Source organism: Leptidea sinapis, chromosome 15, assembly GCF_905404315.1.
Source record: "Leptidea sinapis chromosome 15, ilLepSina1.1, whole genome shotgun sequence".
Taxonomy (NCBI): domain Eukaryota; kingdom Metazoa; phylum Arthropoda; class Insecta; order Lepidoptera; family Pieridae; genus Leptidea; species Leptidea sinapis.
The window spans coordinates 668,830-689,707 of NC_066279.1; the positions used below are offsets into that span (position 1 = coordinate 668,830).

The 20,878-nt window shown below is 32.4% G+C and overlaps 1 protein-coding gene across 2 annotated transcripts in view; it reads right to left on the minus strand.

Annotated features, from left to right (window-relative positions):
* LOC126968414 (protein Wnt-7b-like) overlaps nt 1-12,871 on the minus strand; it is a 110,965-nt gene extending 98,094 nt beyond the window's left edge. For both annotated transcript variants that reach the window (XM_050813436.1, XM_050813435.1), the window contains exon 1: nt 12,754-12,871. The gene's annotated coding sequence lies outside the window, so the exon portion shown is untranslated. The remainder of the gene's footprint in view (nt 1-12,753) is intronic.
* Nucleotides 12,872-20,878: the final 8,007 nt, after the last annotated feature.

A 20,878-nucleotide genomic window follows, 5' to 3' on the forward strand; every position in this document is an offset into this window, starting at 1 on the left:
GTATTTTTCAATGCTGAATCATAATAAAATAAAAATAATTGTCAAAAAAATAAAAAATATATTAAGGGGTTAACCCTTATCATTTATATATGTTAGCGATCTGTATAGCCGAGTAGTTAGCGATCCTACCTACTAAACTAGAGGTCCCGGGTTCGAATCCCGGTAGGTGCAAGCATTTATATGATGAATATGGATGTTTGTTTCCGAGTCATGGATGTTTAAATGTATTTATGTATGTTTATATGAATTTATGTATGTTTAAGTAAGTATATTGTATTAAACATATATCATTGTTTTGTACCCATAACACAGGCTATATATGCTTAACTTGGGGCAAGACAATTTGTGTAATAAGTGTGTCAATATTATTTAGGTATGTTAGGTTCGGTTATTTAATGAATGAAATATGAATAGAAATTGAAACTATCTCCGATTTTGTTTCGTAGTTAACAGAAATGATATCTGGTTTTATTTTTCAATCAAAGATCATAAATCTATGTAAACTGTTGTGATGTTTATAACTAATTGGCCATAAAACTATAAATATTTAATTTGTTTTGGTCATCAGCTATACATGTAACTAATTAAGTTGTAAATCACGAAATGTCTTACGATATATTACCGAATACCACAAGAAACAAATAATACATGTGTACAATGGTAAAGTTTTGATTATTATTAAATTGAAACTTTTATTACATCGTCTCAAACTTTTTCGTCTGTGTGTTGCATGTCGCGTGACGGTCGGGCGGCGCCTATAGTTCGCAGCAGCTGACCGTGTAGTGTATAGACTATTACTTATTTACATTTGTGCCAGTGCTCCACGCTATTTTGTTTGTTTTTGTCAGTGTTTAATGTAATTGATGTTATTTTTAATCCTTTTCAATCAATATTTTTAACCAGGGCTAAGACACAAAGTTCAATAAAAATATTAGTTGGAGTCTTAGTCTATTTTTATTATTTCCCATTATCATTCCAATTTTCAAAGTATAAAATTAAGATTGATAAAGCGATTATTATACCCTTAATCGAATAATATTCCAAAAATTTTTAGTTAAATGTCTGTATTGTGAAAAAAAGGTTTCACTTTTACCTTGGTTTCATAAAACCACACAATCCTTTTATTTAAGTTATTCAATATTGGAGTTATATTTAAATTCAAATTCAAATATTTTTATTCAAAATAGGACGTGATATACCTTATTGAAAGTCAATAACTACCACACATTCCAAAACGAATGCCTCAGACCTGAGAAGACGCAACAAACTCAACGGGCTTTTTTAACATAAAAAATATGGTTAAAAAGTAATGTCGTACAATTAAACTTATTATTTAATAGCCTGAGGGCGGTAGCTTCATTCCCAATCTGTGGTATCATTAAGAAAGTCATGTTATAGTAACCTATACCACACAAACGTTTTTTAACTATTCTTTTGAATATCGCAATACTTTTGTTTTGAACATTTTCTTGGTTCTTGTTGTTAAAGCACCCCACAAAAGACTTACGTACTGGACTTAGTCGAGTAGTAACCGTTATAAGTTTATGTCTGTTCCTGGTGTTAACATTATGGTTATGACAGTTTCAGTAGCAAATTCACTTATACATGTACGTACATTACATTATCAATTATTTTATTAAAATATATAGATTCATCCATGCACCACGTTCATGGATTGAAACGATATAAAACGTTATTAAAATTATAAAACGACGTTGTGAGAGAAAATATCTTCTGTGTGTGTCAATGTCAGAATGCGCCCCAATTAGGACGCATTGCACTCACGCAATGCGCTCGCTAGTCAAATATAATAAAAAAAAAACAAGTCGGGAAAAATAAAAAATGACTGTCATGCAGTTTAGGATATTGTTACTTTTTATATCTTTCTTGTACGATGGTAAGCAACTGACCCACGCTTGAAATTTTTTTTAAAGTTATTATTTATAACAATGGACTACATAAAGGATTCCTAACTTATTACAAATGCGAAATTGAGTTCGTCAGTGACACATTCAAGCTATAATTAGTTAACCAACAAACATTAAATTTTGATGCACTTTTTTGAGCACATGAGATCAAGGGTACAGAAAAGGAAATAAGGCAGATTTTATCCCGAAATACCTATTTTTTCCGCTAACTAGCCTCAGGAGCTTCTGACAGCAAAGTCTTCTCAACCCAATGCAGTCCCACAAATTTGATTTTTATATGACTCTGGCAGCGTGTTTTATCTAAATTTCGCTTGTTTTTTTTTTGTTGAAAAGGAGGAAAGTACATTTACGTATTTAGACCCCGAAACGGGCCTATATGTTGTTGGTAGAAATCTCCTGTGTGCTAACAGCCCTAAAGGCTATTCCAGCGATATAGGACGTCGGCCGTGGAGGCTGCAACTACTACGCAACAACAGTCGCGGGGTTTCTAATAAGGAAACTCGGACCTCGCACCGGCCGCGGCTTTGTACTTGTGGGTGGGAGAGAAGATCGCTTACGATCTCATATGATCTGATAGTCCGATGGACTTCTGACAAAGAAATAGCAAACACGCCGTCGTATGCGTAGTGTAATGTATGTAAGTGTGTATGTATGTTTGTGTGGTAAAGGTTACTATAGCATAAACGTTTTTCTTAACGATACCACAAACTGGGAATGAAGTGAACAACCTCAGGCTCTTTAATTCTAATATTACATTGAAATCCATATTTTTAACATTGTTATTTTTAAAGTGATATCCCTTACTTCTGGGATCAGTTATACCAATTAAATTTGTGAGCCTGAGAGATTAACAAGAAATACCAAGATTTACGAACCATGCGTCACTCGGACGGTTGGCCAAGTCGGTAAGAGCGCTCAGACGGAACCCGAGAGGAGATAAATTTTGATTACAAATATCATTTGTGTTGGTATAAATTGTACTGCCATGAGCACAGATTCAGAAATATATAAAAACAGTACCCTGGTGTTTGTTTCCAGTGAACTCCTACATTAACGAACGGATTTTAATGTGGATTACTTCATGGAGTGCAGTTTAGTCCATCTTCGGAGATAAGATAGTTTTTATTTCGATTTGGGACTAATAATTATTTTTATTTCCAATATTTTCTATGAGAGAATTTATTGATGCACGGTTTGATAGTTCTGCTGTGAAACAACTTCAATATAACAATAGGGGACATATTTTACGAAGTAATTCTTGGTGTTATATGTATTATTAACAAATTCATAAAATACAGTATTTTATTTATTATGTACAGAACAACGTCTGTCGGGTCAGCTAGTAATCAGTTTAAAAAGCTACTCACTCCGCGCCTGTGTCGCAATCTTTGAAGGCTGTGTTCAACAAATAATTCATCGGCGATAATGCTTTTTGCCGGGCGCTTATTCTACAGTTGCAAACTGGTATTTTGCAGAAGATGCCAGTGAAACAAATATATAAAAAAAAAAACAAACAAAAAATAAAGTCAATAAAAATCACTAAGAACAAGAGTTTCCGGATTCTGTTAATTGTTGGAAGAAAAAACGATGCGAATTTGAATACTTATTGCAACCATTTAGATAAGAGTATTTTTTTTTTTGTATTGTTAATGTACGGTTTGGAAGTTCGGGTAGCATGTTTGACAATATTTATTAAGGTCACGACTTTTTAAATATTTTAATGAGTGGTTTTGCGAACAATAAGAGATGAATACAATTTTTAAAGTGAAACTTCTTTAGAAACGTTGTGATTTGAAACTCGATGAAACGAAAAAGCGAGACGATACAAAACAGAGACACAAACAGGTAAATTTATAGAATTCAACCGGCGATAGAATTAAATTAAAACCCCACTATCGTCTTCTAAGCATTGTATGAAAATTATTAAATGACTATATTTAGCTTCATAGTTAACGGTGATTTTTGGTTAAAGTCAAGTAAATTTTTTTAGGTCAATTCTTAAAGTGTGATCTAAATGACGTGTAATGTTAAATTATAAAATTCTAAATCTAATTAAAACAATTTTAAAGGATTAAAACACGGGTTAATGTAACTGTGGTTTTACAATAAATTTTTGCGTAAAAGTTACATTTTTATTATAGTTAACACGACGTTTTGAAGACCTTTCCAGATCTCGTTTTCAGGGGGACTGCAGATCAAATGACTGGGTTTTAATTTAGAGATTATTATAATCTCCACATTAAAACTCTCAACTACCAAAAAAGAAGAGGACACTGTCATTATATTTTGCCAAAAATCAATCCGAGGCAATAAATGGCGCTAAATTTTATAATGACAACTATGACAAATACTATCTTAGACTCATCTAATGTAAAAACACAGTTACATTTACACGCGTTTTAATCCTTTAAAAGTGTTTTATTTAAATATATATTAAATATGTAGCACTCTCGTTAATAAAAAAAAAACACTAAATCTAATTGTATTTTATGTATTTATAAATACACAGTTTATATGAAACGTCTAAGCGGCGTTTATTTTTTCAATACTTTTCAATGAGTATTTTTAATTGATGGATCCTGCTTTTCGGAAGTTACAATTCTACCGTGTGCGACTTGCACACACACACACACACACACACATATTTTTATAAATATCAACGTGGCAACATGATCAGAAGTTCATCATTACTACCTGGACCAGGACCTCACGTCGATGACGTCACATCGTCGCTCTGTTACGGTGTCCAAAACAAGTATCACTAGGATATTGTCACAGCCACTTTTTTCCAAAACTATAAGAACTATACTGTAAAAACTTGATATTTTCCCGCAATAATAGATACGTGTCACTTATATCTATGGATAGGTCTTGAAAAACGATATAGTAGTTTCTAATATCATCTTTTTCAAAAAACTGAATAGTTTGCGCGAGAGACACGCCCAAAGTGGTAAAATGTCCCCCCCCCCTGTAACTTCTAAAACAAGAGATTGAAAAAACAAAAAAAAATAAATGATTACCATGCAAACATCCACCGAAAATAGTTTGAACGAGATCTAGTAAATAGTTCTTTTTCTAGAGCTAATTTGCACTGTATGATTTTGAGCAAAGATTTTTTGCCTTTTCCATTTACATATTTTTGCCGCTTTTTTTGTGTTATTGATTGATATTAAGGTGTTGAGTTGTTATGCAGATTATTATTATTATAATGATGAAATATCAATGTAAGCATCTAGGTTTAGTACAAAGAGTATTTATTTTTCTGACAAAATTATTATAGCGACACTGAACAACAGAAAATACAGAACTATTAACAGCAAAAGTCAAAACGTAACAATGAAAACTTCAAAAACAAAGCAGCGATAGCACTCAAACATCACAACATTTACCTAACGGTAAAAATTAAACTGCAAGCCGTACTGACGCAACAGGAGGAGCGTGAGGGGGCTAAAGGGGAACGGGAGGGGTCATAACGTTCCAGTGACGTTCCAGATATAATGTCCCTCCCCATGGAGGGATATATTTGAGTTATTATGGAGATCCATCACCATAATAACTCAAATATTTGACATATTATGGGGAGGATCCCATAATATGTGAAATACAAGTATAAAAAATGAAATTTCTTATAAACTAATAAAATAATCATAAACACCCGCGAAAGTTATTTTGCAAACATATAATATTAAAAATTAAAAAGATATGTTATATTAACATTACTTTAAATTTTAACTGCGTGAAGTAGAGTTCCCGATTCAGCCACTTTAAGTCTAATAAAATTAATACAAATATTCAAAATCAGTCTCAATTATATTTTTAAGTCATTCCCAATCACAGTCTTATCAAATTAAAATTACTTTACACATCATTAATACTCAATCAATAAGTCCAAATATTTTTCAGTATCGATTATAATTCTAAATAAAAGCGGATTATTCCGGTTTAAGCCTGACTCACGATCCATTTAAATAACTGTTAATATATAACAGTTTTTACATAAAAAAGACGTCCGTCACAAGGACTATGCATATGCAAGTTAACTGGTCTTGAAAATTTACATTTTAAATCTACTTTGCTTCTCGTGTTCGTCTATTTGGTGCCGGGGTTAACGATCTCGGGATAAATTGAGTTTTAACTTTTAATAGGCTTTTAAATTGTATTATAAATGACAACAGCTGATTCGATTACCGCTTTGAACCGCATTACATTGTTATTGTTAATTATGTTAATTTTACTCAAATAAATTCATGTATTATTTTTTAACTAAGCAAGATGTTTAACTTAGTGTGTAACTCTTTATCGGGCTTATTGGCGGCGACATGGGACGGGTCGTCCCCTTCCCTAAAATATGGTTGAGGGAGGCGATGGCTGGCTCATGCGTCATGCTCGTGAACGGGCGCTGCTTGTGGTGGCAGGATGATCCTGTTGCCGGAGACTCGGTTTCAGATTATTAAAAGTTATTGTGTATATATGGATATATACATATTTATTTATTTATAATCGCTAATAAAATGCTCACAGAATACCTTTATTGATTTGTGGTGTATGTGGATGATGCAGCTACTGTACTCAATAACTTTTGTATTAATTTACATTTACTTTTTTGACTTACTGACTTACTGACTTACTGTTTGAGTGTGTTTGTTGCATCATTTTACATATTATATTGTAATTGAAATTGAAATGATCTGCAAAACTTGATATAAAAGAGTGGCAATGAGTTTCTTGCTACTTCTTCTCATTAGCTCAACCCTTTACGAAGTAGCGGTAGATTCAATAAGAAAAATATTTTATTATTTTTTTGACATTCATAAGTGTCATTTCCGTGACCTACATGAATAAACTGATTTTGATTTGATTTGACAGAATAAGTTTATGTTTATTCCTAGTCAATTTGTTATGTTTTTAAAGTGATAATGGCCTCACTTCTAGGATTAATACACAAATAAAATATGAAAAACGCCAGTAGTCGTGGGTTCGAGTCCCGCATCGTTTATAAAATATTGTTTTTCAAATTTTATTTGTTTATTCCTAGTGTTAATATTACGGTTTTGACAATTTCTAGAAAAGCCACTTATGTGCCTATGTACGTACATAACATTATCAAGGTAAGAATTATCTTTCTTCTATATATATATATATATAATGAAAATGGACTTTGTTTGAGGCTCTTTCACGCCTAAACCACTGATGGTATCGACATGAAACTACCACCATTCGATGCGAAACTTATCCTAGATGGTTTATGGCTACTTAATACATATTATTTTATTGTATAAATTATAATTAATGTATAAGTAATATATAATTCTAAATATTATTCCCACACCAGTGGGAGACTTCTTTGCCCAGGATATCATCACCTAGACGCAACAGTGGCGTCTTATTTTTGGCTTCTGAGCGCTATTGTGATGTCAATAAGAACGTTAGGTTCAATCAAATTTTGTTATTCAGACTTCAGTCCCCCTTTTTAATGTTGAATTACATCACCCTCATGGTGAATTACAGACAGTAGTTTCTCGAAGGGTTATTCAATCCAAATATCTACTATACAAACTTGGAACAATATTAATATCGCCTTTTATAATATTACGTAACATTAAACAGAGCCAGCTACATTTTTCATGAAGTACCAACCTTTAATACTAATGACAAATTTTATATTATTAAGGGCCAATTTCTTTCACACCTATCACTTATCCTTAGGGTTATATTTTACCGGGTCACTCAATCAGTGTGAGTGACATAATTAAAATATTCCTTCATTATTCAAATGTTAATAAAGTTAACATAATTTAAAAATTCATTATGGTATCGAATAAACCTTAAAACATCTATTTTGACTTATAAGAAATTGATAAATTTCCCAAATCAAAAATCAAACACTAAGTTAAAAAAAACTTTAAAAATAAACATATTTTAAATAATAGAATCAAAGAAGAAGCCACATTCAAACGGATATGAATGGTCTCACAGAAACAGATTGAGTATCAATATTTTTATCTCAAAATCGATTTAAGTTTGGTACCTGCTAAGGGTAATCAAATTAAAGATTTAATAACGACAAGAATTAAACGCTTTGTTAAGATAAAATCTTGATTAAACAATATTCATATAACTTTATGCATTGTTTCATTTCAAAGGTTAAAAATAATATTTTTAAAAATTGCTCTGATGACGTTTTTGTTTTTTTACGGTTCCATAGCCAAATGGCAAAAAAAACGGAACACTTATAGATTCGTCATGTCTATCTATCTGTCCGTGTATGTCACAGCCACTTTGTTCTAAAACTATAAGAACTATACTGTTAAAACTTGGTAAGTTGATGTATTCTGTGAACCAAATTAAGATTTTCACACAGAAATAGAATAAAAAAAATTTTGGGGCAACCGCATACTTAGAACTGAAACCCAAAAATTTTTTTTCATAAAACCCATACTTGTGGGGTACATATGGATAGGTCTTCAAAAATATTATTGAGTTTGTCAAATCACTACATTGTCGACATATTATTTATCGCGAAAATGTTCTATTTATAGTTTTTTACTTAATTTCCTGACTGACTGATTCCTCTACCACTGGGGCGAAGTTTTGGACGAAAGGTTCATTAAAACTTAAGTAAGGTTGTTAGGACATTCGAAATTAATATGCATAAAAATTCATATACCTGCCTCTTGTTGTAATTTAAAATAAATGTTATGGAATATCGTTGTGTTTGAAAATATAACCCCTAACGATAATTGAAGTTCAATCTTTATATGGCAACTTTTAACTTTGAGTTTGGTGAAGTTCTTACTATGGGATCCATGACTAAGTAACGGTATTCTTCAATTCCTAGGAGCAAATTAAAGAGACTCAACCGAATGTTTTACAGGCTATCCGGATATTTGAGTCACCTACCGTAACGTCGTTATGTTCAAGTAATTGTCGTACGGCCGTTTTCAATATCGCTAGTTTAACCACCAGAGGGAGACTCCTTTGCACAGGATGTCAGCTAGTTTATGGGTACAACGGCGCCTATTTCTGCCGTGAAGCAGTAATGTGTTTCGGCCTGAAGGGCGCCGTAGCTAGTGAAATTACTGCGCAAATGAGACTTAACATCTTATGTCTCAAGGTGACGAGCGCAATTGTATTGCCGCTCAGAATTTTTGTGTTTTTCAAGAATCCTGAGCGGCACTGCATTGTAATGGACAGGGCGTATCAATTACCATCAGCTGAACGTCATGCTCGTCTCGTCCCTTATTTTCATAAATAAATACAAACTTACTAGAGGTAAATAAAACAAATCTATCCTTTAACGCTTACTTACATTTCAATAACCTGTCGACATAAAGCATTGGACTATAAACTATATTGGACATAACTATGGATAGATAAGATCTTGTCATTAAACGGCGACAGCAATGTATCCGTAACTAGAGATTCGTTATTGAAAACGGCCGGTAGTCGATTATGGTGATCAATCGAACTGCTTATCGACTCACAGGAAGGGTGCGATCTGTGGCAGAATTTCAAACTGTCTGTAGTCAAATTGCAATGTGCTTTCGTTTATGGCTGCATTCAGAGAAATTAAAAGACAAAAAAGAAATAAACCAATTATTTTAATGCTTTATCTATTATATTTTATTAATGCATATTATATTTATTTTTGGAATAGATTTTGAAGTTGGTTGTTTTTTTTCTTATTTTTTTTCTTACACCGATAATCTAATGAATTCCGACCGAAATCGGCAAATCGCACCTTGAATTTCAGATTGCATGTTATGGTCTAATTTTAAGAATCTGTCTAGTATTCGTAAAAAGTAGCAATTAGGTACCTATAAATTGAATATTGTATATTAAAGATACCTATTATAAATAAATACAACAGACTACGATAAAAAAATCACAGAAGAAGAAGCATCGGTGCTCCCAAGCGGTCACCCATATAAGTACTGACCGCACCCAACGTTGCTTAACTTCGGTGATCGGACGAGATCCGGTGTATTCAAATAATTTATACTTTGTAAAGGAAATATAGGTGTTGTTAGGTTTTAATGAAATATTGCAATAATTTAAGTTGTTTTGTTTATAGCTCAGAAAAAAAAGCTGATTTCCTGTATGTATACAAATAAATATTTTATGGTGGCTTTATAGAACTAAAGATTTATCAGAATTGTAAATTGCGATCGTAAACTTTTTTATAATTTCGCTAATTTGGGTTTTTATGCTGACGCTTTTTATTAGTCTAACAATTTATTATATTGATATCGTTCATGTTATATATGTGTTTAACGAAATCCAATAACGTTTTAATAGGTATGTGATCAAGGTTAATGTCGTGTTTCTCTCTGACATAACAAAATTGGCGATATAAATATTATTGTTACTTTTCAGGACTTTATAGTTTATTTTTTTTAAAGTGATAACCCTCAATTCGGTATTAATCACACATTAAATTTGAAAACTTTTTAAATACGACATTCGAATGGTTGGCTCACTGGAAAGACCGCTCGCACGGAACGCGAGAGTTCGCGGCTTAGAGTCCCACATCGTTCATAAATTTTTCATTTGTCCATTTGTTTTCAAATTTAATTTGGTTAGTTTTCAGGACTTTTCATTGCCACTTCTACAAGACAATGGTCTTCGTGACATCTCTTAAAATTGCTCAACTTTGACCTGTTGCGTCCACTTTCAGGTTCTTTGGCTGTTGTGAGTTTTTTATTTTATCTGCGTACTTCGTCTACGTAGTAGTTGTCTGCAAGAGCTAATGTAATTATCCTTAGCGTAGCTTATATTAATTCATCTTTTACTAATGTTCATACATTTATATAGTTTACTGTGTACCTGTAAATCAATGAACAAGTTTGATCCACAGATACTAAGGTTATTAGATTTGTTTTGTTGTATCTATTTTTTGTTAATTTTATTCTACCATTTCTCATCACTTCGGAATAGGTGAGCTCTTTTAAGATGATGTAGCAAGAAAACTTATTGCCCAGCAATAATATAAAAAAATATCCCTGGAGTTATATGAGTATAGTGCATGCATCACTCCAAACACATTAGAAATAAATAAAGGTAATTTGAAAATATTATATCAACATATTGTAAAGATTATAGTAAAAAAGCAATGCATTTTTAACCAACTTCCAAAAGGAGGAGGTTCTCAATTCGATCGGTTTTTTATATGTATGTACACCGATTACTCTAAGATTAATAATTCGATTTACGTAATTCTTTAGATCCATGCGAAATAGATGCCATTTGGTCCTATAAAAATTTTACATAGTTTGGCCATGTAGTTTTCATTCTATGAAGATTTTTTATAAAAAATTTGTCTACCTGGATGCTATAATTGTTTTTTGTGTATGGCTTTTTTAGAAGTTTTCATTCAGGTTGTTTATATTTGATTATTATTAACTGACACTAAACAGTAAAAAATAAAAAATAAACTACGTTTAAAAAAACCGACTTCAAAAACTGAAAAGTATCAAATAACTAAAAATTTCTAATACACTCTGAAACCTTTATCTTTAATATTAATAAAATGCTATTATTTGTTGTTTGTTAAGTCGGTGCCCTTCAGACCAAAACACAGTAATGCTTACACATTACTGCTTCATGGCGGAAATAGGTGCCTCCCACTTATTTTTAGTCGGTTTTTTCTAATGCTTGCCAAAATTAGTAGATCTAATTATCACCACCCATTATATATTTCTATCAGTGAAAAGTCAAATATTTTGAAACAAATAAGTAACATCCATTTAATATTATATTTTAATATTATATTATTACATATTATTTAAAAGACATCCGAAACTCTATATTTCGAATTGTAAAAAATTCTAATATTTTAATTTCACTTATCGTTCTTATGTGTAATAATTGATTTAATTTTAAATCGATTAAGTATTAAATAAAACGAATTAAAATAAAACTAAGAATTAATTCAGCATAAAATTTAAGAAACTAATGAACGTAACGTTAAAACATATAAAATTAAACTAAACTATACTAAATACTAAACTATATGTAATTAATATTTGCATCAATAAGTATGATAAAGTATTTAATATATATAGGTACTTAAATCTGGTTTTGATTAATAAACGAATTTGAACATATTCTTTTATCAATAAAAGAATATGAACATATTTTTTTATCAATAAAAGAATATGAACATATTTTTTTATCAATAAAAGAATATGAACATATTTTTTTATCAATAAAAGAATATGAACATATTTTTTTATCAATAAAAGAATATGAACATATTCTTTTATTAATAAACGAATATGAACATATTCTTTATCAATAAAAGAATATGAACATATTCTTTTATCAATAAAAGAATATGAATATGTTCTTTTATTAATGATATCAAAATAAGTGAACCAATAATTATGTTAAAGCTTATTTTTAAGCAAATAATGAAACCTATACCTAAAAATAGCTTTTCGGTTTTATTTAAAAATGCATATAATGTTTATAAAAGACGTAAAATATCAAATCAGTTTTTAAAATATACTTTTCTCAAATTATTGATATAAATGTAACAGTAAAAATTTGTTACGTTGCCTGCATTCATTATAATATATTTATTAAAACTTATACATTCATTTAAATTCTATAAAAACAGTTCATCAAAAAACGTAACTATCAATATTATAATAATAAAGTAATTGTCTCTCGTAATATGATTTTAATTATTGTTAATTCATTTTTTCAATTACAAATTATCTAAAATAAAAAATATAATTTGAAAATATCATGAAGATTTATTATAATGCTGAAAATATTATCGTCTTATTTTTCTAAAAGCTAATAAATTAATTAAACTTACATTTGACAACAAATCACAGAAATCGACACAGAATAACAAACACTGGAATAATGGTTTACGTGAAGTTCTAGGTACGATTACAATTCGTGATACAACGACCTCTCTCAATAACGACACAGCATCAACTGTTCAATTCAGAGCCTACTTCTGAAGACAATCCCATAACGAGATGTGTTAAGGCGATGCTACAGAGATGTAAATCTCTGGACTAGCTTCCGGATTTTGGAAATAAAAAAAACCAAGTGATTTCTTACAACTAATACTCTTCATGAAAAATTTGATAATTAAAATATTTTTCACTTTGAACTCGATTTATATATTCGATGCAGCACCTTACAAATTAACTATTGTAAAATACTTATTGATATTTAAAAGAGTGGCCGTTGAGTTTCTTGTATGTTCTTATCATGAGCTGTACTTTTTTTTAACAAAAAGAAACAACCGCCTTCAAAAACACTATTACAAAACAATAAATATAATGTGCACTAAAAAGTATAAATATAATTGCGTATTTTTATACAATCTAATTAATTAATCTTATTCTAGTTACGATTATTGTGATTTTTGGAATCGGTGTCCTTCCGCCGCAACCCGCTCTCGCCTCTCGCCTCCTCACGACTCAAGCACATCTTACCTATCTATAACTATGTATGTAGTAACAAACCTATCTTGGATGACACCGACTCCAAAAATTACAATAATCGTAACTAGAATAAGATTAATTAAGTAGATTGTATAAAAATACGCAATTATTTTTATACTTTTTAGTGCACATTATATCTATTGTTTTGGAATAGTGTTTTTGAAGGCGGTTGTTTTATTTTGTTAATTTTTTTTATTATTTTATGGTTTTTAGTGAATTTGAAGTACACTAACTAACAATTTGTCTAAATATGTGTATATATACTAAATTTTTCAATGCAGCAATGAAAGTAAGTACTTTGCAATTTGATAACAGACAGTGTTCCGTTACTTTGTCATGGATCCCGTTATCAGAACCTAACCAATCTCTCACCAAACTATCTTTGAGGTATATGCTTTCCAATAAAAAAATAATCATTGAAATCGGTTGGCGCGATATTGAGTTATTCGTAAATTTTTCATCCGCTTTGCTATACGGATGTACAGCAAAATTTTAGACTTTTATGGTTTTCTCATGGATTCCACTATCAGATCTGGACCAAATTACAATGGGACCACTCGGGAAGCACCAGCTTTCATATAAACAAGAATTATCAAAATCGGTTCACCCAGTCGAAAGTTTTGAGGTAACAAACATAAAAAAAATTGACGAATTGAGAACCTCCTCCTTTTTTGAAGTCGGTTAAAAATGGTGGAGAAAGAGAAGAGTCGCTGCCAGCAGCTCTTCCAGTATTCTGTATTGCTCTCTTATATAACAATAATTCAAGTTAGTAAGTTCTTGACTTAGATCATTTATACGACTAGATAGTCTGTGGCGGCTGTGTAAAAATTGAAAATTGCGTTGAAAAATTGAGGTTGACAGCTAACTTCTATTTTGAGGAATGCACCTACACTAACACACAGTGACATACAAATCACGAGTGTAAGACGTAGCTTGTCACGCACACTAAACTAATATTCCTGGCCTGTTTCTATCGGTCGTCTAGCAGCAAGAGACTCTATCTAGACGTATAAATTATCAAAGGATAACAATTATAATCTAGATCTGAGAAATTTGATTAATAAAACAATATGCATATTAATAATGAGATTACTATTTATGGTGGCTGGATTATTTTGTCCATTGGAAACTTGGCTTCATGTTGCTAAAATGAAAGTCTCTTGTATCATATTCTAGCTCCGACAGACGCTGTTCTTTCAATGGAAAAAAAAAGTTGTACCTAAGTATTCAGGAATAATATAGTCTAACGCTATCGAAAATTAATGATTTTATAATATTATTTAGTATTAAAATGATAAGGATTAATATCGTATTTGTGTAAACAGCTTTTACATTCGCGTTTTATAATTGACAATTTTTTAAGTATTAATATGGATTTCCTATGTTATCCTTAAGAGTTAGACATATGCCATCGGATACTTTTCTGTAGTGTATACATTATTTTATTATATCTCGAAAGGCTTAGACAGCGTTTTCGTTGAAAGCTCCCAGACGGCTTAGTTTATTCCGACACTTTCTTTATGGAATAGGAAGGCAAACGAGCGTACGGGTCACCTGGTGTTAAGTGATCACCGCCGCCCACAATCTCTTGCAACACCAGAGGAATCACAGGAGCGTTGCCGGCCTTTAAGGAAGGAGTACGCCCTTTTTTTGAAATTACCCATGTCGTATCGTCTCGGAAACACCGCACAAGGAAGCTCATTCCACAGCTTTGTAGTACGTGGACGAAAGCTCGTTGAAAACAGCACTGTGGAGGACCGCCATACATCCAGATGGTGGGGATGATATCCTAAGTTGTGGCGTGTCGTGCGAAGGTAGAATTCGGTGGCAGGAATCAGGTTAAACAGCTCTTCGGAACACTCCCCGTGATAAATGCGGTAGAAGACACACAATGAAGTGATCCGGCCGTTCATAGAGCACTGGGTCCCCGACAATTCGAGCTTTTCTACCTTGCACGCGGTCAAATGGGTCAAGCTGATACTGGGGTGCGCCAGACCAGATATGACAGCAATACTCCATGTGTGGCTGGACCTGCGCTTTGTAGAACGTTAGAAAGTGGGCCGGCTTGAAGTATTGCCGTGCTCTATTAATAACGCCCAGCTTCTTCGAAGCCGATTTGACTTTGCCCTCCAGATGGCCACGGAACAGACCTCCTACAAATATCGTACACTTCACAAGTTATATATATAAGTTAAAACCTTCCTCGAGAGTTACGAAATTATTATTAGTTATTATTAAAATTATCTATTAGTGAAAACAGCCTGACAATCGGTGCAGTAGTTTTATCGCGAACAGACAGACAGACAGACGCGGTGGAAGAATTTGTTTATAAATCATTTACAGTATGTATGGATTGATGCTGTTCTCAATAACTCTTATGTTTTTTTTATTAATTTACATTATATTATTTTAAATAAATGTGCAATTCTTTGAGCATTTGACGCTTGATTATTTTTGTTGCATGACTTTAAATAGATTGATAATGCTGCAAATTTTGATTTAAAAGTCTGGCAATAAGTTCCTTGCTACTTCTTCTCGTAGGTAAAATACATAACATTTCAAAACTCATGAATTTCTTTGACATTAACGAATTAAGAAAATAAAAATGCTATGATTAAAATCAAAGACTTTTTTAAGGAACGTGTACTTTTATAAAATATATACAATTTAGATATTTTATAGTAGTAAAATTTAATTCGTTTTGAGTTTGAATAAATACAGGTAAAATATTTAGGCACTGGATAAAATAAAGAATTTATTTATAAAAACGCTATTCAGATATTTTTGTTAACGTTCTACGTCTGCTTTGAAAATTCTATCTCTCTTCAATTCAAAATCTCCAAAGAATCGTAATTAAGAATCAAAAACCGATCGTGAATCTGCTATCCAAAATTATCTCCAGAGAATAGACCATTTTTTATGGAAAAAGAGGACAATCGAGCGTACAAGTCACCTGCTGTTAAGTGATCACCGCCCCCACATTCTCTTGCAACTCCAGAGGATCACAGGAGCGTTGCCGGCCTCTAAGGAAAATGTACGCTTTTTTTGAAGGCATTGTCGTATCGTCCCGAAAACACCGCACAAGGAAGCTTTTAAGCTCATTCCACAGCTTTTTAGTACGCAATTTAATAAGTACGTCTTTTTATTTTTCACAAACATCAATAATGTAGATGTATTTTTGTTGCTTTATAGCGTTCTCGCATACGGAGTCGTGGGCAACAGCTAGTATGTAATAATACAATTGGATCATCACCTTATCATCACGTATCAGGTAATTTGTAAGTAAATATACTTATACAATTGTATATAAATTTTGTGTACTTAATTCATTTACTGACTAATTCTTTTCTCTGTTAAAACTTTTGAAACAACGATTTCTTATTGTATTCGATTGTATTTAAGATTACGTTCATATTTGTTTTCACTAACATATTTATTTAAATGCGTGGTAAAGTTTTTTATCCGAATAAAATTCACTTTAATTTTCAAACAAAAACATTCTTGTAGCTAATTGAGACCAAATCGAATAATATTTTAAACAACTTTTTGCGTGGATTATACCGAGTTTTTGGAAAATTATTTATGAAATTAATTTTTTTAACCAAAATTTAGGTACCCGTGACTTCTCGGCTTCCATCCGAGTGCTCTTCCACTGAGCCAACCGTTGAGTGACGTAAGGTTCGTAAGTCTTGGTATGTCTTGTTTAACTCCGACCCCAATAATATTTTTTATTATTTAATAAGTATACAGAAATAATAAAAAATAATATACTAGAACAAAGAACCTAAAATTAAAAACCTTATAAATATAATATAATAACTAAAATTAATATTATTAAAAGGAGTCCCTTTAGGCAAGGTTCCGAAGACACTGGCAGCGTTCCTCCTTTGAATAGCTAGACTAATTCCTTGTCCGGCGCATGATATCGTTAAGTGCGGAATGTCTCGAGAAGCGGCCTATACTTTTTTGGCATGACAGTCCGTGATGTCCTAGCTTGCCGACATCACATCACATTAGTGATGTAAAAAATATTATTTGCATATTAAGAAATTGACATGAGATGTCGCTCCTTCAAACCTTAATATTTTTTTTTAAAATAGCGTCTCTCACTTCTGGGATTAATTAAATTTAAATGGAAACATATATTAGCTTAATCTTAAATACAATCGAGTAAAATAAAAATAACGTTGTTTCATAATTTCTAAGTCATCTAAGTATTAGTATATATATATGTATAGTATAGTGTCTGGACGCTAATGAAATCACCTCACCTCCGATCTAACGAAGCGGAGTTATTTTATTTTTTCACTTTGACAGTTATCGAACCAAAATCAATATGCTTACGATTATTATGTTTTTCAATTTAAAATATATAGCTTAATTATTACGGGTTGATATTAAAATTCACCGCATAATTGAGACGTATCCAAAGAAATTTCGGCAAATTGTTATTTATTTATTTTTTGACGTGACCCACAGTAGTAGTTCGACGTTTCAAACGTTTCCGGTCTTCAGTTATTAAATACATACCATAGTAGTAACTCAGTGTACGTCGTCCACACTGTTGACGCAAAATTACAAGTAATCTTACATTACACGTAACACTCGTACGACCCGGCATTAAAGCTGTTTGTACCTCATGAAGCCTACTAGAATTGGTTAAAAACAATTTATTATTTCTAGTGATAAATCCATACACTTATAGTAGGATAACTTATATTAAACTTTTAGCGTATAGACCACCTGACAGCCGATTAATGCATGACTAATTATATTACATTTTGTCAATGTGTGCATCAGCTACTGGTTTTATAGTTAAAATACAAAGGCTTACAAATTGCATCGACACTTTGGCTCCTTCTCATGTCTAAGTTACGTCAGTTGGTCCTGGGGCTGCTGCTTCGACTGCTGAAGACAGCAAGCGTCGCAAATATGTCGGTCTGAGTGATTCTTACATCTTTGTGCCGTTTGGTGTCGAACACGTGGCCGGCACATTATTATAAAAAATAATGATCTACATAATTATGACTTTAAAACCAAAACGATAGACAACTTAAGATTAATAGCGCAGATATGTTAAAAAGTTTCATATCGCGTGCCAGACAAGAGGTAAATGATTAAATATTTATACAATTTGAATTTGTCGATTTAACCTTTCCTTAATTATCTATGCTGATTGGGATCGTAAAATTTGGATTTTTGCGCACCTGTCTTGATGAATATTTATAATTATAAAAAAGAATAATAAAATATTTTATTTGCAGCTAAAAACCACTCAGTACAAAGTAAAACAATTTTAAAATTGAATTAAAATACAAACATACCATACATAATAAAACTAAACTATACATGAGCCGCAAATAAGCTCAAGCTAGGCGTATGCTGGCACACATATAGACGACCATATAGCCCAGTGGTTAGTGACCCTGCCTAATAAGCTAGAGGACCCGGGTTCGAATCCCCATAGGTGCCAAAATTTATACGAGGAATATGGATGTTTTTTTCCGAGTCATGGGTGTTTACATATATGTTTAAGTAAGTGTATTAAATATATCGCTATCTTGTCCCCATTTTACAGGCTATGCCTAGTTTGGGGCAAGGTCATTTGTGTAAAAGTGTGTCAATATTATATTATATTATGCATGCAAGGCACCTATCTTAAAATATATATATATATATATGTGTTTAAGGAAAATCAACAGGCAATACAATTTCTATATATTCTTAGATAATAACTGGATAGCTACAGGTTTTCACTATTTTTTATATAATAGGAGGACAAACGAGCGTACGGGTCACCTGCTGTTAATTGATCACCGCCGCCTACATTCTCTTGCAACACCAGAGGAATCACAAGAGCATTGCCGGCCTTTGAGGAAGGTGTACGCGCTTTTTTTGAAGGTACCCATGTCGTATCGTCCCGGAAACACCGCACAAGGAAGCTCATTCCATAGCTTTGTAGTACGAGGAAGAAAGCTCCTTGAAAACCGCACTGTGGAGGACTGCCACACATCCAGATGGTGGGGATGATATCCTTATGATGATAACTTGTGGCATGTCGTGCGAAGGTGGAATTTGGCGGCAGGAATCAGGTTAAACAGCTCTTCACTTATACAAATAATGTGAGTTACGAGAACACTTAGAAACAGAACAATTCGCGGATATCTAATAAACTAAAAAATATCCCTAGTATTTTAATTTCCGTTTAGAAGCGACAAGACGATCACGGTGTTCACTACACTTCATCGCAGTGGTGTTCTTCTCAGATATCTTTAAAAATGTATCTCCTGATCGAATGAGGTTGACCTTTGTAATATATAACTAGCTTTTGCTAGCAATGAAGATCCAAGCTAAATGCAAATCGCGCTCGGGAACTCTTAAAAATATATCGGTTTGTGTGAATCATGTGCAGCATCTTATGTCATCTCTGGTCTGGCGCACTACAACATCAATTCGAAACATTTGGCCACGTGCAACGCAGAGCTGCTAGACTTGTCGAGGATCCAGTGCTCTGTGAACGGATAAATCACTTGGCGTAGCGTAGAGACGTCGCTTCATTGTGTGTTTTCTACCGCATTTATCACGAGGAGCATGTCAAGGAACTGTTGGCCCTGATTCCTGCCACCAAATTCCTCCCTTCGCACATCATGCCACTAATTAGCATATCATTCCCACCATCTAAATGTCTGGCTGCAGTTGACAGTGCGGCTTTCAAGCAATTTTCTTCCACGTGCAACCAAACTCTAGAATGTGCGAACTTCTTGTGCGGTGCTTCCAGGACGATACCAAATGGGTACGAGTAACTCCAAAAAAAGCGTTTCTTCTTTGAAAGAGGACTTCTATCTGGCTTTCGTACTCTGACTTTATTTTAATGTACATAAGGTCTAATATGTAAAAGATGCGGGGAATAGCAGCTGGTATTTAAATAAAGGTAAAGATTACTATAACCTAAATGACTTTCTTAATAATACGACAAATTGGGAATGGAGTGACCGACCTCAGGCAATTTAATGATAAATTAGATTTTGACGCTTGCGTCCGTTCTTTTCTGTTCTGAAGCATAAACTTTCTAATGGGTGGTAGTTTTTGATTTCGAAGTAGCGGTAGATTCAATAAGAAAAATATTTTTTTGACATTCATAAGTGTCATTTCCGTGACCTACATGAATAAAGTGATTTTGATTTGATTGTCAATAAGTGATTCTAAATCCTAATTTAAATAAAAATATTTGAATTTGATTTTATGGTGATAAAAATATAAGCATGGGACAAGTATAAATATATTACCTCAAACTGGGTCGCTGTATTTAATAAAATTTATTCGATTCACTTTAAAAGATAAGAAATCTATACCGGACATAGTCAATATATTTACGCATTAAAAATATATTTTACATAGACGCGATCGGCGAAGCGCGTTTATGTCTTTAGTATAAACAGTTTTGTATGTGATGTTATGTTGGAGGAAATTTGATATTCTCGA